Consider the following 25,305-nt stretch of genomic DNA (forward strand, 5'->3'; position numbering starts at 1 on the left):
CTGTTCAGAAGCTTTTTAATAAGAAGAGATCCCACTTGTTGATTGTTTGTGCTAGTTCACAGCCAACTGAGATTTTGTTCATAAAATCTTTTCCTACACAGATGTCTTTAAGAGTTCTCCCTAACCTCTGTTCCAGGTGGTTCAGTGTTTCTATTTTAATATTTATATCTACAATCCATTTTGATTTTAGTTTAGTGCATGGTGAGAGATATAGGTCTACTTTTAATCTTTGGCATGTTGAAACCCAATTTTTCCAGCACTATTTATTAAAGAGGCTATCTTTCCTCCAGTGAGGGTGTTTGGCTCCTTTATTGAAGATGAGATGGCTGAGTGTGTCTGGAGTTGTTTTTGCATCTTCTAATCTATTCCACTGGTTCTCAGGTCTGTTTCTTTTCCAGTACCATGCTGTTTTTATCACAGTAGCTTTGCAGTATACTTTCCAGTTAGGGATTGTGATGCCCCCTGCCACGTCTCTCTTATCTAGAATTATTTTTGCTATTCTGGGTCTGTTGTTGTTCCAAATGAATTTTGGGATTGTTTTCTCCAGGTCCATGAAGTATGATGCTGGGATCTCAATTGGAATTGCATTGAATCTATATAGCAGTTTTGGAAGAAGGGTCATTTTCACTATGTTGATTCTTCCTATCCAGGAGCAAGGGATGTCTGTTCATTTTCTGATAACCTCTTCAACCTCTCATTTCAGAGTGCCATAGTTTTCAGAGAAGAGGTCTTTGATTTCTTTTATTAGGTTGATTCCTAGGTATTTCAGTTTTTTGATGCTATTGTGAAAGGAATTATTTGCCCTCTTTCTCTCTCAGTGAGACTGTTATTCGTGTAGAGGAAAGGTATTGATTTTTATGTGTTACCCTTGTAACCAGCTACTTTAGTGAATTTGGTTATTAAGTTTACAAGAATATTCATGGCATTCTTGGGGTTTTCTATATACAGCACCATGTCATCTGTAAATAATGAGAATTTGACTTATTCATTTCCTATATTTATTCCTTTTATTTCTTTCTCTTGTCTATTTTCCATGGCTAATGTTTCCAAAACTATATTGAACAAGAGTGGTGATAGTGGACATCCATGTCTTGTTCCTGATTTTAGTGTGAAGGATTTCAGTTTTTGATCATTTAGTATGATACTGGCTTTTGGTTTTTCATAGATGGCTTTTATCATTTTGAGATAGAGACCATCTATTCCAATTTTTTGTAGTGTTTTTATCATAAATGTGTGTTGGATTTTGTCAAATACTTTTTCTGCATCTATGGAGATAATCATATGTTTTTTGTCCTTAGCTCTATTAATATAGCGCATTACATTGATGGATTTGTGTATGTTGAACCATCCCTGCATCCCTGGGGTGAATCCCACTTGATCAGGGTATATGATCTTATTGATGATCTTTTGCATTCTATTTGCCAGTATCTTATTAAGGATTTTTGCATCTATGTTCATTAGTGAGATTGGCCTATATTTCTCCTATTCATTTGGGTCTTTCTCTGCTTTGGGGATCAAGGTGATGCTTGCTTCCAGGAATGAATTTGGGAGTATTGCTTTCCTTTCAATTTCCTTGAAGAGTTTAAACAGTAGTGGCAGTAGTCCCCCTCTAAATGTCTTGCAGAATTTGGCAGTGAAGCCATCAGGGCCTGGGCTTTACTTAGTTGATAAATTTTTAATTATGTTTTCAATTTCAATGGTTAATATTGGGTTGTTTAAGATTTTTTGGTCTTCTTCATTCCACTTTGGTAATTCATATCTATCTAGGAATCTGTCCATTACATCTATGTATTCATCTTATTGGCATATACGTTCTGGAAGTAGGTATTGATGATCCTCTGGATTTCTGCTGGGTCTGTTGTAATTTCACCCTCTTCATTCTGAATTGCATGGATTTGGGCCTTTCCTTTCCTTTTTCTGATAAGATTGGCTAAGGGTTTGTCAATTTTCTTGATTCTTTCGAAGAACTAACTTTTGGATTCATCGATTGTTTGTGTGATTCACTTCGTCTCCATTATATTGATTTTCACTCTGATCTTGATAATTTCCTCCCTTGTATGAGTTTTGGGTATGACCTGCTCTTCTTTTTCTAGAAGCTTGAGGTTCAACATCAGGTTGTTTAATTGGGCTTATTCTGTTTCCCTAATATGCGTATTCACTGCTATGAATTTCCCTCATTAGACTACTTTCATTGTTTCTCATAGATCCTGATAAGTTGCATTGTCATTTTCATTTAATTGGAGGAACTGTCTGATTTCTTCTTTAATTTCCTCCGTGACCCATTCATTTTTCAGAAGTATGTTGTTCAATTTCCAAATATTTATGAAAGTTTTTGAGTTTCTTTTGTGATAGATCTCCAATTTCATCTCACTATGGTCTGATAATATACAGGGGATAACTGCAATTCCTTTGCACTTACTTAAACATGTTCTATGAGCAAGTACATGGTCTATTTTGGAGAATGAACCATGTGCAGCTGAGAAGAATGAGTATTATGATTTTGTGGAGTGGAACACTCTGTAAACATCTGTTAAGTTTATTTTTTCAAGAGTTCGATTGAGTTCTAGTATTTCATTGCTTACTTTTTGTCTAGTTGATCTATCTATTTGTGAAAGTGGGGTATTGTGATCCCCCACTACAATTGTATTAGTGCATATATGACTTTTCATGTCTGTTAGTATTTGTTTTATATAGTTGGGCACACTAGTATTTGGTGCATAGATATTTATGATTGTCATCTGTTCCTGTTGCATTGTTCCCTTTCCAAGGATGAGGTGTCCTTCTTTGTCTCTCTTAATCAGTGTTGGTTTGAAATCTACTTGATCTGAAAAGAGGACAGCTACTTCTGCTTCTTTTGGTGTTCCCTTTGCATGGAGTATTGTTTGCCACCCTTTAACTTTAAGTCTTTGAGTTTCATTTTGAATGAAGTGTGTTTCTTGTATGCAGCATATTGTTGGATTTTGCATCTTGTCCCATTCTGCCAGTCTATTTCTTTTGATTGGTGAATTCCAATAATTAACATTGATGGTTATAACTGATATATATTGATGTATCATTGTCATGACTTTTTCTTTTTGTTGGATTCACATCCTTTACATTTAATTTCTTGTCATGCCTGATGGGTTCATTCTGCTTTGCTTCCTGGGGTTGTGATCCTCAGTGTCTGTTCCTAGGATATTGTGTCAAATTCTTTGGAGTGCTGGTTTGGTATTCATGAAGTTCCTAAGGTGCACTTTGTCATGAAAGTATCTTATTTCTCCATCAATTTTGAAAGATAGTTTTGCAGGGTACATCAGTCTAGGTTGGAGGATATTTTCCTTTAGGGCTTGGGATATGTCACTCCAAGTTCTCCTTGCCTTGATGGTTTGCGTTGAGAAATCTGCTGTGATTCTTATGGGCTTTCATTTGTATGTGATTTGTTTCTTTCCTCTAACTGCTTGTAGAACTTTATTCTTCTGTTGAGTTCCTGGAATCTTAACAATTATATGCCTATGTGTAGATTTTTTTTTTGATCAAGGCCGTTTGGAGTCCTATATGCCTCACTTATCTGTATGTCAAGTTCCTTTTCCCCGCTTGGGAAGTTTTCTGGCATTACTTCTGTGAACAGGTTTTTTTATGTCATCTGCCCTCTCTCCTGTTTCTTCTTTGACTCCAATCAGTCTTATTTTATTCTTCTTTGCATTGTCTAGAAGCTGCTGGATTGATTTCTCATGGTCCCTTACAATTTTGAAGCAATTTTTCTTTTTCTGGTCACTAATTGCAATTTCATCTTCTATATCTGAAATTCCATCCTCACATTGGCTCATTCTGCTGTGTAGACTTTCAGTGGAGTTTTTCATGTCCTGGAAATCTATTTGCATCTGTTTTATGGATTCCATTTGCTTCCTATGTTGGGATTCCATCATGTTCCTCAGCTCGCTGTAGATTTATTAATCATGTCTTGACCTATGAGCACAATCTCTGCTGTTATCTGAGAAATTATTTCTGATTTCATTTTTTCCAGATCCTCTTTTGTAGCCGGTTCAGAGAGTCCAAGTAGTTGAGTATCAGAGTGTTCCATCTCATTTCCCTTTGTGGTTGCTGTAGGTGATCTGGATGTCTGGTTTTGAAACTTGAAAACAATACTCCATGTGATGGGAACCAAAAAAAAAGCAGGAGTAGCTATCCTCTTTGCAGATCAAGTAGATTTCAAACCAACACTGATTAAGAGAGATGAAGAAGGACACTACATCCTTGTAAAGGGAACAATCAAACAGGAAGAGATGACAATCATAAATATCTATGCACCAAACACTGGTATGCCGAACTATATAAAACAAATACTAATGGACATAAAAAGTCATATATGCACTAATACAATTGTAGTGGGGGAATGCAGTACCTCACTGCCAGAAATAGATTGATCAACTATACAAAAAATGAATAATGGTATACTAGAACTCAATCGAACTCTTGAACAAATGAACTTACCAGATGTTTGCAGAGTGTTCCACCCCACAAAATCAGAATATACATCCGAAATAGACCACATACTCACTCATAGAACATGTTTAAGTAAGCACAAAGGAATTGTTGTCCCCTGTATACTATCAGGCCATGGCAAGATGAAATTGGAGATACATAGCAAAAGAAACAGGAAAAATTTCATAAATATTTGGAAATTGAACAACACACTTTTGAAAAACAAATGGGTCACAGAGGAAATTAAAGAAGGAATCAGACAATTCCTTCAATTAAATGAGAATGATGATACAACATATTGGAATCTATGGGACACAATGAAAGCAGTCATATTAGGGAAATTCATAGAATCGAATATGCATATTAGGAAAACAAAATGAGCCCAAATAAACAACCTGATACCGAACCTTAACCTTCTAGAAAAGGAAGAGCAGGACAAACCCAAAGCTCTTTCAAGGGATGAAATTATCAAGATCAGAGGAGAAATCAATGCAATGGAGACCGAGAGAATGATACAAAAAATCAATGAAGCCAAGAGTTGGTTCTTTGAGTGAATCAACTAAATTGGCAAACTCTTGGCCAAACTTTTGAGAAAAAGAAAAGAAAAGGCCCAAATCAATGAAATTAGGAAGGATAAGGGTGAAATTACAACAGGCAGAGCAGAAATCCAGAGGCTCATTAATACCTACTTCCAGAAAGTATATGCCAATAAGATGGAAATCACAGTAGTAACGGAGAGATTCCTAGATACATATGAATCACCAAAGTAGATGAAAACCTACAAATACTAAACAACCTAATATCAACCAATGAAATTGAAAATGTAATAAAAAACTTATCAACTACGAAAGGCCCAGGTCCTGATGGCTTCACTGCCTAATTCTACAAGACATTTAGAAAGGAACTACTGCCACTACTGTTTAAACTCTTCAATGAAATTGAAAGGGAAGCAATACTCCCAAATTCTTTCCTGGAAGCAAGCATCACCTTGATCCCCAAAGCAGAGAAAGACCCAAATGAATAGGAGAAATATAGGCCAATCTCACTAATGAACATAGATGCAAAAATCCTTAATAAGATATTGGCAAATAGAATGCAGAAGACCATCAAGAAAATCATACACCCTGATCAAGTGGGATTCATCCCAGCAATGCAGGGATGGTTCAACATATGCAAATCAATCAACGTAATATGCTATATCAATAGAGCCAAGGACAAAAACCATATGATTATCTCCATAGATGCAGAAAAAGCATTTGACAAAATCCAACATACATTTATGATAAAACCCTACAAAAAATTGGAATAGATGGTCTCTATCTCAAAATGATAAAAGCCATCTATGAAAAACCAAAAGCCAGTATCATACTAAATGGTCAAAAACTGAAATCCTTCACACTAAAATCAAGAACAAGACAAGGGTGTCCACTATCACCACTCTTGTTCAATATAGTTTTGGAAACATTAGCCATGGCAAATAGACAAGAGAAAGAAATAAAAGGAATAAATATAGGAAATAAATAAGTCAAATTCTCATTATTTACAGATGACATGGTGCTGTATAGAGAAGACCCCAAGAATGTCATGAAAAATTCTTGTAGACTTAATAACCAAATTCAGTCAAGTGGCTGTTTACAAGGTCAACACACAAAATTCAATAGCTTTCCTCTACACGAATAACAGATTCACTGAGAGAGAAAGAGGGCAAATAATTCCTTTCACAATAGCATCAAAAAATTAAAATACCTAGGAATCAACCTAATGAAAGAAATCAAAAACCTCTTCTCTGAAAACTATAGCACTCTGAAAAGAGAGATTGAATTTGAGATCGGAAAATGGACAGACATCCCCTGACCCTGGGTAGGGAGGATTACTATAGTGAAAATGGCCCTTCTTCCAAAATTTCTATATAGATTAAATGCAATTCCAATTGAGACCCAGCAGCATACTTCACGGACTTTGAGAAAACAATCCAAAAATTCATTTGGAGCTAGAAGAGACCCAGAATAGCAAAAACAATTCTAGGTAACAGAGACATGGCAGGGGGTATCACATTCACCAACCTGCAACTATACTACAAAGCTATTGTGATAAAAACAGCATGGTCCTGAAAAAGAAACATACCTGAGGACCAGTGGAACAGATTAGAAGATGCAGAAACAATGCTAAACACACTCAGCCATCTTACATTTGATAAAGGAACCAAAAACCTTCACTGGAGGAAAGATAGCCTCTTTAATAAATGGTGCTGGAAAAATTGGGTTTCAACTTGCCAAAGATTAAAACTAGACCTATATCTCTCACGATGCACTAAATTAAAATCAAAATGGATGAAAAATCTAAATATTAAAATAGAAACTCTGAACCAGTTGGAACAGAGGTTAGGTAGAACCCTTGAAGACATTGGTGTAGGAAAAGATTTTATGAATAAAACCTCAGTTGCCCATGAACTAGCACAAAGTTTCAACAGGTCATATCTCTTTTCATTAAAAAGCTTCTGCACAGCAAGAGAAACCACCAGCAGTGTGAAGAGACAACCCACAATATGGGAAAATATCTTCACCTACTTTTCCTCAGACTAAGGTCTACTATCTCAAATCTATAAAGAACAGAAAAAGATCAGACATCCAAAATTTCAAGACCCTATCCTAAAATGGGCATTTGAAATGAACAGACTTTTCTCAGACAAGGAAGTAGAAATAGCAAATAAATACATGAAAAAATATTCAACATCATTGGTCATTTGAGAGATGCAAATGAAAACAATGCTGAGATTCCACCTCACTCCAGAAAGAATGGCTGCTATCATGAAATCAACCAATAATAAATGCTGGTGGGGATGTTGGGAAAGGGGAACCCTGCTCCACTCCTGGTGGGAGTGTAGACTGGTGCAACCATTGTGAAAATCAGTATGGATATACCTCAAAGAAATAGGACTGGAAGTCCCATTTTTCCCCAGCTGCTTCCCTGCTGGCTATCTTCCCTAAAGAATTAAAAGAATCATAGAACAATGATATATATGCACTCATGTTCATAGCAGCACAATTTGCAATAGCTAAAACTTGGAAACAGCCCAAATGACCATCAACTGGAGACTGGACAAAGAAAATGTGGGTTTGTTTATAAAATTGAGTACTACTCAGCCATAAAAAATGAGAAATTAGAGACATTTATAGCTAAATGGATGCATATTGAAGTGATACTCTTAAGTGAAGTAAATAGGAAACACATGTATAAATACCGAATAGTTTCTCTAGTGTGAAAAACTGAAAATGTAAATAAGATCTAAAAGGTATGTTAGATAATGTGAAATAGGAAGGAAAGGGGCAAGTGGGAAGGGTAGGGGAAAGGAAAGAAGGGGATGGAATTAATATGAGAAAATGAGAAAATGAAAACAAAATCTTTGTTAATAGGTAGGGATTGAGGGGTAGAGGGGAGGGCTGGGCAAGGGTGAAAAATAAGAAACAAGCTAGATTATGTAGAGGTGAAAATCTCCAATAATGAATGTCATTTTATTGTGTACCTAAAATGTACCAATGATTAGAATGAATAATTGATAATGCAAAATAGGAAGAAAAGGTCCAAAGGGGATAAGGGTAGTGGGAGGGTCAGGGGAAAGGAAAAATGATGAGAAATGGAAAAATTGGAAATGAAGTCTTTGTAAATAGGGAAAGGTGGAGGTGGTGAAGGGAGGCTAAGAATGGGGAAAAATAAGAACCAAGGTGCATCATGTAAATGTTCAAGTTCCCAATGAGAAATGTAAATGTGTTTTATACCTAAAATGTGCCAATAAAAGAATTTAAGTAATTAAGAAAAAGATATTTAAACGTTATGTGGGAGTACAAAGAACCTAGAAAGGTAAAAAGAAAAAAAAAAGTTTTGGAAGACATTTAGTACCAAATTTTAAGACTTCTTCTAAAGCTATAGTAATCAAGGCAGTGTTGATGTAAGGAAAGACATAGAGATCACTGGAATAAAACAGAGATTCTAGAAATAGAAACACACACATATGGTCCACTGAGTTTTGAAAGATTATTTATCATCAACATTTTATAGAACATAAACTCAATTCAAGAGCAGAGGGAAAGATAGTGTCTTCAGCAAATCGCACTAGAACCCCTGGTATCTGTATGTAAAAAATTAACCTCAACCCTTTATTCCCATACATAAAAATAACTTGAAAGGATCTATGAACCTAAATATGAAAGATTGAAACTATAAAACTTTAAGAAGAAATTATAAGGGAAAATGTTTATGAATGTATTGGAGGCAAGAATTTCCTAGGATACAAAAAACATGATGTATAAAAGAAAAAAATTGATAAATCAGAGTTCATCAAAATATACAACTTTAAATGACATCGTTAAGAAAATGAAAAGTGGTCCTTAAACAGACCGTATTTATAATGCACATAACCTATGACCAGAATATATAAAGAACTCTTACATCTCGTTAACAGACAACCTAATTAAAAAGTAGACACAAGAAGATGGTAAATAGCCAACACAGCACAAGGAAAGGTGTGCAACACTAGAATCAGAAAAATACTAATCAGTATAATAACAAGATTGAATTATACACTCATTTGGGAGATGAAGTTAAAAGTTTTAAAAGAACAAATGTCAGCTTAGGTGTGAACCAGTTAGAACTTTCTAATACTGTTAATGTGAATGTAAAATGATAAAACCATTTTGGAAAACAATATAGAAATTTCTTGTATTACTGTTAAGAACCAACAGTCCTGTTCTTAAGTTTTTACTTGAGAGGAATGAAAACACATGTTCACAATTGATTTGTACATACAAGTTGAGTATCTCTCATCTGAAATTCTTGGGATCAGAGTATTTCAGATTTTCATTTGAAATCCACTTGATCTGCAAAGAGTTTTGCTACTCCTGCTTTTTTTTTTTTTTGGTTCCTGTCACATGGAGTATTGTTTTCCACCCTATAACTTTCAGACTATGTGTTGTTTTTTTTTAATTAAACGTGTTTCTTGTATGCAACATATTGTTGGATCTTACTTCTTGACCCATTCTGCCAGACTATTTCTTTTGATTGATGAATTGAGACCATTAACATTGATGGTTATAGCTTATACATATTTTCTTATCATTGTCCTGACTTTTTCTGTTTGTTGGATTTTCTCCCTTTGTGTTTAATTTCTTGTCACACATGATGGATTCATTCTTCTGAGCTTCCTGGGGGTGTGATCCTTGTTGTCTTTTCCTAGGATATTGTCTAAAATTTTTTGGAGTGCTGGTTTGGTATTCATGAAGTTCCTAAGGTGCTCTTTGTCATGAAAGTATCTTATTTCTCCATCAATTTTGAAAGATAGTTTTGCAGGGTACATCAATCTGGGTTGGAGGCTGTTTTCTTTTAGGGCTTGGAATATGTCACTCCAAGCTCTTCTTGCCTTGATGGTTTGTGTTGAGGAATATGCTGTGATTCTGATGGACTTTCCTTTGTATGTGATTTGTTTCTTTTCTCTAACTGCTTATAGAAATTTGTTCTTCTGCTGAGTTTCTGGAATTTTAACAATTATATGCCTATGTGTAGATTTTTTTTGATCAAGGCCATTTGGAGTCCTATATGCCTCACTTATCTGTATGTCAAGTTGTTTTTCCTTGCTTGAGAAGTTTTCTGCCATTACTTCTGTGAACAGTTTTTTTTTTTATCTCATCTGCACTCTTTCCTGTTTCTTCTTTGACTCCAATCAGTCCTTTGTTATTCTTTTTTGCATTGTCTAGCAGGTGCTGGATTGATTTCTCATGTTCCCTTACAATTTTGAAGCAATTTTTCTTTTCCTGGTCACTAATTGCGATCTTATCTTCTATATCTGAAATTCCGTCCTCACATTGGCTCATTCTGCTGTGTAGACTTTCAATGGAGTTTTTCATCTCCTGGAAATCTATTTGCATCTGTTTTATGGATTCCATTTGTTTCCTATGTTGCAATTCCATCATGTTCCTCAGCTCCTCTGTAGATTTATTAATCATGTCTTGCACTATGAGCACAATCTTTGCTGTTATCTGAGAAATTATTTCTGATTTCATTTTTTCCGGTTCCTCTTTTGTTGCCAGTTCAGGGAGTCCATGTAGTTGAGTATCAGTGTTCCATCTCATTTCCCTTTGGGATTGCTGTAGATGATCTGGAAGTCTGGTTTTAAGACTTGTTTACGTGTCTTCTCCAGTAGATTACTTTTCTTCATTTGTTCTCTTGGCAATTGACTCACCCTCTAGAGAATCCACTACTTCTACCATTTTCTGTTGAATCTTTTCAGAAAGAGGAATAGAAATATGTATATATATGAGTTTCTCATATGAGAGAATTCATGCTGTATTTAAGCTTTTTATCTGGCTTACTTCACTTAGTAGTATGGTTTTAAGGTGTATTCATTTACCTATGAATGCTTCAATTCATCTTTCTTTATAGCAAAGAAGGACTCCATTTAGTACAAATACCACAGTTTTCTTTAACAATTCACCTGGGAATACAGTCCATTTCCAAGGTTTTAGAAATTGTGTTGTTATTAACATGGACATGCTTGTATCTCTGAAATATGATGACTTGAACTCTTTTGAGAAGATAGGTAGTAGGTATCTAGAAGGGGAACAGCTCAGTCAAATGGAATTTCTATTTTAAATCTTTTTCTCACGCTGATTTCCACAGTGGTTGTACTAGTTCACATTCCCACCACAATGCACAAGAGTGTCTTTTAAAATATCTCGGTATTCTTTCTTTATTTTTACTGTGTTGATCAACCTTGGAGACTAAACTTTCTCACTGCGTCAGTTAAGTGAAATATCTTATTTTATTAAATAACCATATGATGGCATACTATGGTGACAGACTATTGCCCCATCATGAATAGAGATAACAAAAACAATTACAGACCATTCCCGAAAGTGCAAAAGTTATGAAACTTCTCATCATCACTGGTCTTGAAGATCATGGAAAACACTCCTACAACAAAAGATGGGTTAATAACGGAAAATTTTATTTGATCAAAATTTTGTATAAGAGCCTTCAGAAATGAAGGCTCAAAAGTCTGGAGAATATTGCCTATTTGTATGCTCAGGTTTGATGATGAATTGACAAACCTGTGGAAATGTAATTGGATAAAAGAGTCCAACATAGTGGTAGTAGACTGAGACGGGAGAACCAACAAGGCCTCTCTGTACAGATCCTTCTTGTCCTTCCTGTGTAGCATTCCTTTCTCCCAGGTATGCAGCAGGATCCTTCTGGATTGAAAATTTTCCAGGATAAAGCAAGTAGAGAGATAGTGATTTTTCTAGGTTTTATGACTGACTATGGGAGAGAAGGGTCTAATATCTACATTTACCTTGAAGTAGAGGAATTCTGTTTCTATGATATGTTTATGTGGACAAAGTGGGAGGGAGGCAGAAGGACAAGCGAAGGTAAGAGAGAATATGTTTCTGAGGCTTTTCAATCTCCTTTAGTTCAAAGTACACACAATGCCAAAATATCATGCTTTTGGATGACATTTTCTGAGCCCTGAAAACAGAAACATAATGTAAATATGGCAGAGAAGCTGAAGCAAAAGGAAATATTTTAAAATAAAACAACTTGTTTCAGGAACTGCGGTTTTTTTCTGACATATTAATGTAATAGTTTCTGAATTCTAGTTGATATCTTCACAGCAGCTCAGAAGCTAGAGGATGTGGAAACTTTTTGGATGAATTTGGACAGGATGAATTGAATCCTGATCATTCAATGCATTTAATTTTTTATAAATATCTACACTGCTACTATTATTGAAACTGAGGAAAACCTGAGTGGCTCCTGAGCTTCACTTGCTTTTAGTTACTTTCTTTTGCCTCCAATTTCAGAGGTCATCTTGCTAAACAATATACCTGTTAGCTTTGCTATTGGTAACACTCCTATACAATTGTAATAGCTAACAAAATTATTTTTCAGGGACTTGAAGGTAGCTCAAGCTGGTTGAAACCACTGACCATTCACTTGGACCTGCACAAGTGTCAGATGGGTCAACTTTTGGTGTCAGAAGACCAAAATTTTACCCTTAGAACACACTAACACCACCATTTTCTGCACATATGTCCTTTGAAGAGCCATGAAGTTTGATTATGCATATGGAAAACTGATTAGTTCACTTTTCCTCACTTCTAACTTCCTCACATCTCAGACCACTTATGCTTTTTTACCCTGGAAATATGCCTAAACTCTGTCCTCAGGGAAGAAGATGTGAGGTAGCTCTCCTGTCTTCACATGACTGCCACTTTATAAGTGGTCTCTTTTATAAAATTGTGGTTTCAGTAATTGTCATACTGCATTGTAGGTGAAATAGACTTGGTTCCATAACTACTCATAATGTAATTTTACTCGAGGAAGACTCTAAGTCAGTTTCATTCAGTTATTCCATTATCTCCTTTTATACCACTGTAGTGCAACGTTTTATTCCCAGAGTGGAAATCTCAAGTGTGCATAATTTTGAAGGAGTTACATGAGCTGTGATTGAAAAATAAAGTGAAAGTTTAAATTTTAAAAATAAATTTATTACAGTAAAAGACACATTACTGTGAACATACCCGCTTTCTGAAGCAGTTCTGGAAGTCCTACTTTGTGAATGTCTTTAGTTGTGATATGATTGCTCTCTTAATGTCCCGAATTGACTCAAAACATTTAACTTTTGGTTGTTTTGATTTTGGGAAAGAGTCAGAAGTCACTCAGGACCAGATCTGATGCATACAGTGGATAAGAAAACATTGTAGTTCTTTTTATTTGACAGAAATTACCCTAAAGAAAAACATCAGAAAGTAGTGAGAACAATGGGATAAGTGTGTTTGAAGCGAGGGGAGGTATTTTGAGTGTTATTAAGGGCAATGTTTCTTTTACTATAATACATTTTCTTTTGGTATGGGGGATCGAACTTGGGACCTTGTGCCTGTGAGGCAGGAGGCAGAACAACTGAGCTAAATCCCTGGCCCACTATAATACAATTTTAATGAAAACATTCACCTTATATTTTGATCACACTTTGTAATGTTTAGTTTCATTTGTTTGTTATATTAGCAATCTTGGCAAAAATTCTAGTAGGAGGTAGAGGAAGAAAAAATAACAAAAATAAATTGAAGAGATGTTAGGTGAATTCCTATAAAATTGAATATTGACTATTTTGTTAAAAGAAGGGGAGCCCAGAGTAGTGATGCACCTGTGCAATCCTACTAGGTAGTCAAGAGGCTAATGCAAGAAAATTGCAAATTTGATGCTATCCTGGCAACTTTAGTGAGATTGCTTCAAAATAAAAATTAAAAAGGGGTAAAGATATAACTCAGTGAGATGTAGCTCAGTAAGCTTTCTTAGCATGTGCATGGCCCTGGTTGAATCCTTAGAGCTACAAAAAAGGGAGGTGGAAGGAGTATATTTGAAAATTATAAATAATTACTCTTCTTTGGTTTTCTTTAAATTCAAGATTCCACTCTAGTCAGTTACGCATCCTTCTGCCTGGGAGCATGTCTATGTAGAGATTAGACATATTACAGAAGGCACAAACATAGAAAGAACAAATGTATAAGAAGATTATGCATCAAGACAATAGCTTCATAAACCAGTCTATTGCCTTGGAAAAGGGTGTTTCCAAATTCCGTATCCTTCTTATTTAGCATAACAGAAGCTCAACGTTGAGTTTCTGGAATTTTTGGTACAGAACAGTTTCTCTTTACGATCCAGGCAGAGAAAACAGGCTTGTTGCTGGTAGGCAAAAGACTATGATTTAGAGTAAGTTAAGAAGTCCTGTATGTACCTTTGAAGCAACAAAGAAAGAAAAGCGGATCAGGCAGTCATAAATCTGAGCTTTGGCCCTGAGGAGAAAAGCATATTAAATAAAGCAGGACAGTCCCAATGGAGGGAGTGTATTTGGATGACACTGTAAAAGAAATCTCAGGATATTTAAACTTAGTAAAAGAAAATACTACTACTATATTTTGCTTATGTATTGCATGGAAATGTTTGTGTAGATTTTAATACCTAGTACAATTATGTGAAATTATGTGGTAGTTATGTAGTAGATGCTCAATACTGCTTAATTAAAGAATATTTAGATAATTTCTCTGCTAGAGGCACAACTCTCCTATATTATTGATACTTTTCATCAAGTCATCAAAGAAAAAACAGTAATGTATCTTTTTATTATGTTGATATAGTAATATTTGTTCTTGGAATGAAAAAAACTATAGCTTAAAGGGTATATATAGACCAGCTCTAAAATGTGAAAAAATTATGTTTTAAAAATAAATATTCAGGAGGCAATAAATAATTATCCAGTAGGAAAAAGGAAATGTTTTTCTCATCAAATACCATAAGTATTTGAAGAAAAAGCCAATAGTGTGACATTTGTTATTATTCTCAACTGATGTTAGTTGAAGCCCAGGCATTTATTTCTTTGCCCAAAGCTGGGAGCAGCATAGCTTTGGGAAATTTTGTGGCACCCAGTGAACACTGCACAGGTGTATGAGTCCTTAATGACAGGCAGCTTCCCAAACCCTAGGAAAGGAAAAGATTAAGCAGGATTTTAAAGCAATTCAATGTCCCATATACTATAAGACTAAAATAAAATAATCAAGGAGATTTCCAAGGTGTTCACTTAATTATAAAGTACAAGAAGGAATTGGAAGTATGAGTGAACTTTGTCTACATGTTTACTTTGGTTCCTTTCTGTCCCTTACCCCCTTCTTTCTTTTGTCTCATTCTGATGCACCAGGAGACAGTTGGCAAGAGACACAGGGGACTGCACTGCAAAGCAAAGTAAGATTAGAATGGAATGAAGTGTTAAAGGTTTCTCTTTAAAATACATCGGACATTCACACCCAGGTTTCCAAATCAATGATCAGTGTATGCAGTACTTCAATCAAGGAAGTGAAGAAATACATTAAAGGGTGTCAGAAAACACATTACTAAGACACCACTCCAGAGCCAACAGTCCTGTGAAATGGCAAAATTCAACTGTGAAAGACACGCCTCAGAGACTCGTGGGGTCTGTTTCTGAACGGTTTTTACTGGAAACTTACATAAATTATTTGGCCTTGATTACTGAGTCCTTAATTCATAATATGTAATTATTGTTATTTTATTTGTGATAGATCCAGAGATAATACTGAAATAAAAGAAAAATTGAGGGGGCAGTACTTATGATTGAAACTTAGGACTGAGCCACATCCCATTTATTTCATTTTATTTTAAAAAAATTTGATCCAGGATTCTTGCTAAGTTCATAACTTGCTCAGGCTGGGTTCCAACTTATGACTCTTGTGCCTCAACCTCCAATATTGCTAGGATTACAGGGGTATGTCACCATACTTTACTGAAAATTAAGGATTGATAGTTTTTTATTTAAATTAGGGGATTTCTTAATAGTTGAAAAGAAGAAATGACATTAGGATAAATAGAGTATACTTAAGACAAGAGATGTTAAATTTAAAATATGTATAAGTTTTCCAAACAGAAGAAAAGGAGTTAGGCATGCAGAGACCTGTGGGAAAATTATAAACATTAATAAAATGTAGACTCCATACCACATATTTTGTGGGAAGTCCCTGCCCACTTTTCTATCTTTATTTCTTCCTATACCAGCCTGTCTTTATAGGCTTGTTACTTGTACCATAGCTGCCTAAGTTAATTCAGGCAGCTAAAAAAAATTGCCATACACTGGGTGGCTTAAACAACAAACATTTGTTTCTCACATTCTAGAAGTAGCAATGTCTAAGATAGGGTACTAGCAGATGTTTGGAGAGGGTCATAGTTGGCTTGTATCCTCATATGGCAGAGAGGGAAGAGAAAAAAAAGGTCTCTCTTGTTTCTTCTACTAAGGGCACTAATCACATCATGAGGGCTCCATCTTCACAGCTTAATTACCTGAACTCCATCCTCATAAATTAATTGCCCTCCAAAGCCTCCATTTCCAAATACCACCACATTGGCAATTAGGGGTTTAATATATGGATGTGGCACTACAGCATATCTATGAGCAGAGGAAATATGTGCAATGTGTGCTGGTTTTGATTGCTGAATTTGCTGTGTCTATAGGAACAAAATTTTGCTGGTCTCATCTTGTTTGGGTTTTTAGTGAGATTCAAAATGAGTACAAGTTAAGCGTGGTATGTCAGTTTCTGGTAAAATGCTGACAACCCCTAAGGCCATCTTTTCCTTTTGAACCTGACCTTGCTTCAAATAAAGAAAGAAAGCAATTTTTTTATAGAGTCAAATTTAAAGGAAGAGAACTTAAAGGAGGAGAGTTTTATTTGGCTCACATTTTAAGGGGATGCAGTCCTTTGTCCATTGACTTCAAAGAAGAAACATGGTAGAAGCTGTTCAGTTCATGACATCTGGGAAGCAGAGCAGAACAGTCCCAAAGGGAAAAGGGCAAGGGACTAGATATAGCACCTAATGTCACACATTCATGGCCTATCCAGACACACTCAGAAGTGTGCTTCACCGATCGCCTGGGCAGCTCTTATGCCAGTCAAGCTGACACTATCAAACTGAACTGTAACACTGCATCCCTTCTTGACTTGACATGCAAATGCTTCTCCTTAAACTAAACTTAATCTCCAAATGAATACAAGGTCATAATTCCACCTAACATGGAACATTTATCTGCATTCAACTAAAACGCAGTAACTTCATCCCCAAAGTCTCAACAGTTCCAGCATTTTTCAAAGGTACCAAAATCTCTTCTGAGACCCAAGCCACACTCTTAGATGTGAATCTCTGCAAAAATTTAAAAAATTACATAACCAAAAATACAATAACAGAAGGTAAACATCCCCTTTCCAAAGGGGAGAAATAGAGGGTTAGAGAAAAATAAGTCTAAAACAAGACAGAAATCCAGCAGGGCAAACATTAAGTTTTCTAGCATTATATTCAGCATTCAGGCTATATCGTTGTGAGAAGTGGTTCCAGAGGGCTTGGCTGGCCCCACACATATGGCTTTGTTGGTTGCAGCCCACATGTCCTCTCTCTTGGGCTAACTCTGGTCTCCACCTAGTGAATTTGTTGGCCAACATCTCTGAGTGCCTGGCTGGCCGAGCCATCTTCGCAAATTAAAAGTTTGCAATTTTGTACCTTTGAGCCTGCAGTGAGTAGGGTATTGAAGATTCCTGAGGTGCCCTCAAGGGATCTTTCTTCTTTTCCTGTACAATCTACTTGGTTCCATTTTAGTGGCACTAATCACTTTAACAGCCACACTCCCTTTAGTCTCAACTTTATACATACTTCTTTCTGGGCCAAAATTTAAGTTTTATAAATTTTTCTACTCTGACTTTTCCCCCTTAATTCTTACTATAAACAGATAAAAGCAGGCAGCAGTACCCATGCCACAGTCTTAATGTTGTGCTGCCTTAAAATTTTCTCTGCCATATTAATTGGTGCACTACCTTGCTCTTCATATCCTGTAAAGTCTCAGGCCATGGGAAAAATGTAGACAAATTTTCTGCCAGTATGTAACACAAATGATCTCTAGTACAACTCTCAAAGGAGTTCTTGTTCCCAACTCCAAACACTTGAGCCTGGTTTTTAATGTTTGTTTTCCCATTAGCATTCTGATCTCTTGTGTTCTGACCTGAGGAAATGCTGTTTAAAGCATTCTAGGCCTTCTCTAGCTAACATCTCCAAACCTTATATCATCCCACAAACCAGTTCAAAGTCTTCTGAATCATATTGTCAGGTATAGTCACAGGAAGGATCCCACTTCTCTGGTGGTTTTTAGTTTAGTTTAGTTTTCATTTTTTTGGTTTTTGAGATAGGGTCGCACCATGTAGCACAGGGTGAACTTGCAGTCACTATGTTGCCTGGGCTGGTCTTGAACTTGAGGCACTCCTCTTGCCTCAACCTCCTAGATTGCTGGGCTTACAGGCATGTGCCACCATGCCCATCTTTGCTGGTCCTGTATGCCTATATTAAATTTCTTATTGTTGGGAGATGATACCAGACATTCCCAGGAGGGAGGTTTAAGTTTTTAAAGGAGGAGAGGTTTAATTTAGCTCACAGTTTCAAGGAATTCAGTAACTGGATGGCTGACTGCAAAACAAGACATCGTTGGAGAAGAGCAAAGTGGAACAAAGCTGCTTAGTTCATGGTGGGAAGAAAAGCAAGAGTAAAGCACTAAAAGGGAAGTGGCAAGGGACAGATAAAGAAACCAAAATCACACTCCCACTCAGATACCTCCAAAAATGTGCCCCATCAATCCCGTGTGGTTCTCAATCCAATCAAGTTAATAAAATCAGTCTTAGTCATTACAACCTAGCTCAGCTTCTTTGCTATCCGAGTTAATAGTCACATTGTTTTGTGTTGCTACTCCTTTGTCACTTAATCCTTACTATTTACAATTATTTATTAATTCATAATCTACTTTACAAAAGGCATCACCCAGTTACCTTGTAATTTTCTCAAGGAAAGGAATGCTATCAATTTATTCACTAAAATGCAATGAAAATAGACTAGGCACCCAATTTGTAATTGCTGAATGAGTGAGTTAATCAATGAAATTTGAATTGAAGAAATTGTATACTCAGATAATAAAGGATATAGTATATAATCCTAAAGAAATATCATTTTACAACTCAAATGTTTTTAAGAGCAGATGTCAAAGAAAGTACAGGATTCTAGTTATTTGCTAAATCCTGCTTTCTATTTTGTGTTGTTACTTAAATCTGGCAACTTTACACTAAGAACAATTTTTTAAAAATATCAATCTTTTAAATAAAGTGTAAGTATGATAACTGCACAGTAAAGTGGTTTGATCTTTATTTCAGACATAAACTCAATTTGGGATCTGATAAAACCTATGAGATATTTCTCCAGAAAATTCCACATAAATATGTACATTTTCCTAAAATGGGGGAACGTTTAGAAACTTTCTGAAGCCCAGTTTTAATTCCTTCTGGTTTCTTCCTGCCCATCTCTTTGACCTTCAACTGTTCACAATATAATTAAATCCATCTTCTTGTTTCTATTTCCAGGATCACTTATTTCCAACCATAATCTGCTATCTGGATCAATGTAGTAGCTTTTAAACTGATCTTTCCTTTGGCGTCTATTCCCTTTCATTTATTTTCACATAGAATAACTTTCCTCTAGCCATACATTTGAACTTTTGTCAACAAATCAAAAGGCAGAAGATTGCATAGGTATTTATGTGGGTCAGGGTGCGTCATTAAAGAGTTAGTTTAGAGAAATTGTAACAAGGATAGTGTGTGGCTATACTCAATCTTATCTGTGAAGATTTCACAGTCCATTTGAGCTACTATAACAAAATACCATAGACTCAGTAGTTTATGAACAGCTGAAAATTTTTTTCCACAGTCCTAAAGGCTGGGAAGTTCATGATCAAGGTGCTGATACATTGGATTCCTGGTAAGGGCCTGTTTCTTTGTTCATAGGTGGAACCTCTCACTGCATCCTCACATGGTAGAAAATGTAAGGCAGCTCAGTGGGCCCTTTTGTGTAAGGATCCTAATCCCATTCATGGAGTTTTTATTCTCATGACCTAATTATCTCCCTCTGGCTCCATCTCCTAATAGCATCACTTTAGATATTATGTTTAAATATCTGAAATTTGGAGACACAACTATTCAGAATGATTGTGTTATGTGAGAATGAACAATCAAATGCAATTTTAGGAATAAAAATGTTAATTTTTAAAATCTGATAAAAATGACTACATAAATGAACATTTTTCTTTTTCCTAAATACTAAATTCCCCAAAAAGCATCCTAGTCTAGTAAAGTGGCTGCATTTGTATTTTCACAAAAATAAATATAACTCAAACAAATTGAAACTATATTTGATACCAGTTATTTTTAACCATAACAGGGTGAAGAATGAATATAATGATATTTTGTCAGAATTTCCTGCTTTGTTCACGGAGATTACTCATCAAGTAAAGTTATACATTTTCTATCATAAGGAATATGTGTTGCTTTCTAACTTAAAATGTGTTTTTAAAACATAAGTAATATATTCTACATTTTTTTTACAAAACTGAAGTAGTACATATGCATGTGGAGTTAGCTGTGAACGAGTTCCCTTCAATCCTTTCATACTGTAAATGTGAATGGAATCTAACAGAATTATGCTAATTTGAAGACATTTTTCTTCTTAGGATATGTATTTGTGTTTTTTTGAATATAGTTTCTTACACAAATAAAGTTATACTATTCATATCTACTTGTAAAATTGTCATGTGAATTCTACAACAAACATTTATGAATTTACCTTTAATGTACACCTTTTCTGGTTAAAAACAACCTAATGGTCTACTGGAGAATCTATCTCTCTTTCCTCATCAATCTCCATAAATAGATAGGATTGACTGACCCTTGCTTCCATGTGACCGATTATTTAGTTCATTAGCATTTCTTTCCTCTGGATCACAATGACTGGTTTCTGAATGGATTTTAAACCAATGAGAAAGGGGTGACATGACTGACGGTTATGAAAAGGTGTAAGGTAAGTATATGAGTTTGCAAAGTCAAGAGATAAGGCCTTTCTCTGGGCTAGCCCTAGTTTTTATAACTTTAAAAACAAATAATGAGGCAGAAATTTTAAAGTATCATTGTTCTTGTACTGCCCGTTTATCATAACATTATAAAATATGAAAATATTATACTCTAGGGTTTGTGTGTTGGCTGAAGGATTTCTCATTTTTAAATATTTCTAAGTAGGACTAGCCACCCTTAATTCCTAACACACATGCATATTTTTTGGCAGGCAGCTTGAGCTTCTACTTCAAAGGAAATATATTTAGCCCCTCATTTCAAGGTAATGATTGGTAGAGATGACATCTATTCAAATCCATATTATATAATTTGAGATCAGTTTAATGAGTCAGACCCTCCTGTCTTTCATAACCAATATTAAATGTAATTATAATTATTAGATAAATATTTCCCAAAGTGACTACATGTTTGATTTATTCCAAAGTAATGGATTAGTTTTCTTTTCCATAAATATAACCACAGTTCTTAAGGTAAGTTACTTGAGAGTCACACACGACCTTCACCATTTTAATCTAGAGAGAAAAAATATTAAAGATGAAGAGAATATAAAGGAGTGTCCAGCTTTATAAAAATATGACCAAATGTTTCTCAGGAAAGACAGAAAAGTCAACTCTTTCATGAGAGTAAGCAGAAAGAACTCCCTTTCACACTTGGCATGTTCACACTGAGGGAGAAGGTCTTGTTGCCTTTGAAATTATGTGAGACAACTCTACCCCAATGCCCACCTACCTCACTTTTAAAACTATTTTGACTTAAATTATATGAAATGAAGTTTTGTCAATTATGTTAAGAGTTCTAATCAGTGGACAGCCTGAGATAAAAGATAAAAGGTAACTTCTTGTCCTCAAGGAACTGATAATATAATCATGGAACAGATAACAAAATGGAGGTGCACAGTGCAGGACTAGATGTACACTTGCAAAATGGACACCTAATAGATCCTTGTAGTCTTTATAGTGGAGCTAATACCTGAAACTAAATCTGAAATAGAAATTAGTATTATGTGAATGAAAGACAGTAGAGAAATTTAGATAGAGATCAAAGATGTGAGCATGCAGGCCGGATGAGAGAAAGAATAGTGGTTTTCAAGAATATTCAAAGAGTTCTTTGTCTAAAATATATCCATTGAAGGCATATATTATTAAGGTATTATGATTAAAAGAGATGAAGTTCTTGCCTTCAAGAATCTTACATTATGGTTGGGAGAAACAGAAAATAAATAAAGAAGTCAAAATAATATTTAAGATAATATTACGTGTGATAAACAAAATAAAGCAAAGTAAGAATGATTGCCGTGTGATGTCAAAACTATTATTCTATACATATAAATCAGGAAAAGCTTTTCTGATAAGATAATGTGACAAAAGCTGATAGTAATTTCCTCATACTTTTTTTTTGTACTAGGAATTAAACTCAGAGAATAGTAAGCTACAAACCCAGCCCCCTTTTAACCTTTATTTATTTTTAATAATGAGATAGGGTCTTGCTAAAGTCTGGCTTTATACTTGCAATCCTCTTGCTTCAGTGTCCTACTTCACGGGGATTACAGGTATGAACTACCATGCCCAGCCACTATTACTCATGTTTTATTTTTCTTTGGTTTGTACATCAATTACGTTTTAGCTGGGCACAAAGCCATACAGCTGAGATGACACTTTCCAGCCTGGCAGTTGGTGATTAAGCTCTGGTCCTTGGGAAGTGTGTAGAAATGATGTGTACAACTACAAACTGCCAAAGTGTCTTCCTTTACCTTTTCTTCTTTCTCATAAACATGGTAGTGGGACATGCAGAGGTTGTTCTGCACCTGAAGATGGAAACTATGTTTTGTATTTGGCAGTGTGACTAAAGATGTCCAAGTCTCTGTTATTATGGATCAGCAATAATAGCCTTAGACCACCAATTTCAGACTCACATGTGCAGGAAAAATAAATTTTGATTTTATTTTATTAATTTCTTTATTAACATTTATAGTAGTATCTGACTTTAGAATCAAATGCATAAAAATAATATTTGAACAATGCCAGAAATAAGTGAGCAACCATGACACTTCATGGACACAAAGCATTTCTCTTAGGGATATAGCAAGAACAAAAGCCTTCAAATGGATCATACTTTACTTGGAAAATTGCAATTAAACAAAAGAAGTCAATGTAAAAGGAGCAAGAAGGAGAATGTCAGTTGCTGAAGTCAAGATTCATAGGGGACTAACTCACTTAATGAGTTGTAGTCCATGGTAAGGACTTTACTTTTTTTCCAAGTGACCAGAGAGGCCAGAAGGCACAAGGAGCTTTTGTACAATGAGCACCATGATCCAGTTTGTGTGTTAAAAGTTGTTTCATTCCAAAGTGGAGAATAGTTATGGGATCAAGAATACAACTAGTGAGTCCATGTTAGAGTCTGTATCAACAATCCAGTGAGCAACTGTGGCTTGGACAAGGAAGGGAGACGGAGCTGGATTTGTTTATTAAAGTTCAGTGGAATTTGTCAATAGTTTGGTATTAAGAGACAGAAAGGAAGTAAGAAATACTCTAAGAATTTTTGCGTCAGGTTTTGGAAACAAAAGAGGCCATTTATGAAGATGGCAAGCCAGAGAGAAAGTAGTTTTGAGAATTTGGAAATCAAGAATTTGATTTTTGACATACTGCATTTGTAATTCCAATTAGATAACCAAACTGAGATAAGAGGAAGCATTTGGGAAAAAATAAATCTGGAGTTTAAGAAACTGGTCTAGGCTCCTGAGATACATTTGAGAAATATAAGGATATAGACAAAATTTAAAGGCACGAGGCATAGGAATTCACCAAGAGACAGAGTGTAGACAGTGAAGAAAATAGTTTTGGGAGTACAGACCTGAGGACCTCTGTGATGTTAAGGCCTGGGAAAATGAGAAGGACCCAGTAAGTGAATCTGAGGAGAAGCAGTAAGATAGGGGTGAGGAGAACCAGGTCACAGTGGTGTCCAAAAAGCGAAAGAAAAAAAATAACTTCAAAAAGGAGTAAATTATCAATTATGCCAAATACTTCATATAGGTCAAATAACTTGGGTACTGACATTGATTATTGTTTTTAGCATACGGAGTTCATTAAAAATTGTGATAAGACCAGTTTTGGTTCAGTGAAAGATGAAAGCTTAAATGAAGTGGTTTTAAGCAACAATGGATAAGATGAGATGAAGGTTCAGGTAAGTTTTGGGGCACTATGCCTCACACACTCATAAGAATTATTCTTGATGACAATGTAGAGGAGTTGCTAATATTTAAATTTGATTTTATTCTAATGAAAAATAATCTAATAGAAAATGTAAATAGGAAATTTGAGAAAAAGAAGAGACAACTGTATTAGCGAGAGACTTTCATATTCATGTGGTGAAGTTGGCCTCAGAACAAGATTTTATCTATTATGACAGGAGGAAGACAAATTACATGAATGTAGACTTGGTGATGGGAGCTAAAAATTCCCATTTAGCTCAAAATGGAGCAAATCAATGAAGAGACTGGCATTAAAATGCAGGACAGCTGAGAATTTGGTGAAAATAACAACTTAAAATCAAACATAGATATGAAGTTCTCTAGATTTCATGGAAATATGTGAAAGTCACTGGATTTTTTAAACTGACATCTGAATTGTTTCCATCAGTTTCTCTCTCTTTCTCACAGACTCAAACATGTGCACACACAGACAAACACACACATAGCCCCTCTCATTATGTTCAAATGAACATGTATTTGATCGAAAGTCAGATAATTGGATACCAAGTATTTATTAACTGTAATATCTTGTGGAAATTGTATTTTCTAAGTTTCTATTTCATTTGAAAAATGGAGATAAAATTACATTCACATATAAAGTCTGAATATATATCTATTTAGTTGAATCATTTGTAGATTTTTCCATTTGTTTCCCATAGATATCCCAAATTGAAATAACTTTTTCTGTAGTTTCTCCACTGTTTTTGAATGGATACTGTCATAAATCAAGTTAACCAACTCTTCCAACCCTACAATATTTAACCTAGCCCTCTCCTTTACTCTCTCACCATTTCATGTTTATTTGACAACAAATCCTAAAAATTATAGCCCATAATTATATCATTTTATTCTTAGATAAATTAGTATATATATATATACTTTTCCTTGCATTTTAAATTTTAATTTTTATTCTTTTCTAAAGTGTGTCGTATTCTAATTTTTTCTTCTTCCACAAAGTTTTGTCTCTATTTTCTTAGATTTAATGATGAATCATCAAACCATTTTGACATTTCTTGCTTTATTGTTTTATGCATGGTTTCCCACCCTTTGCATGAAACATCT

This window comes from Heterocephalus glaber, unplaced genomic scaffold, assembly GCF_053883595.1.
Source record: "Heterocephalus glaber isolate CG9 unplaced genomic scaffold, H.glaber_assembly_v1.0 deba00001504, whole genome shotgun sequence".
NCBI lineage: Eukaryota > Metazoa > Chordata > Mammalia > Rodentia > Bathyergidae > Heterocephalus > Heterocephalus glaber.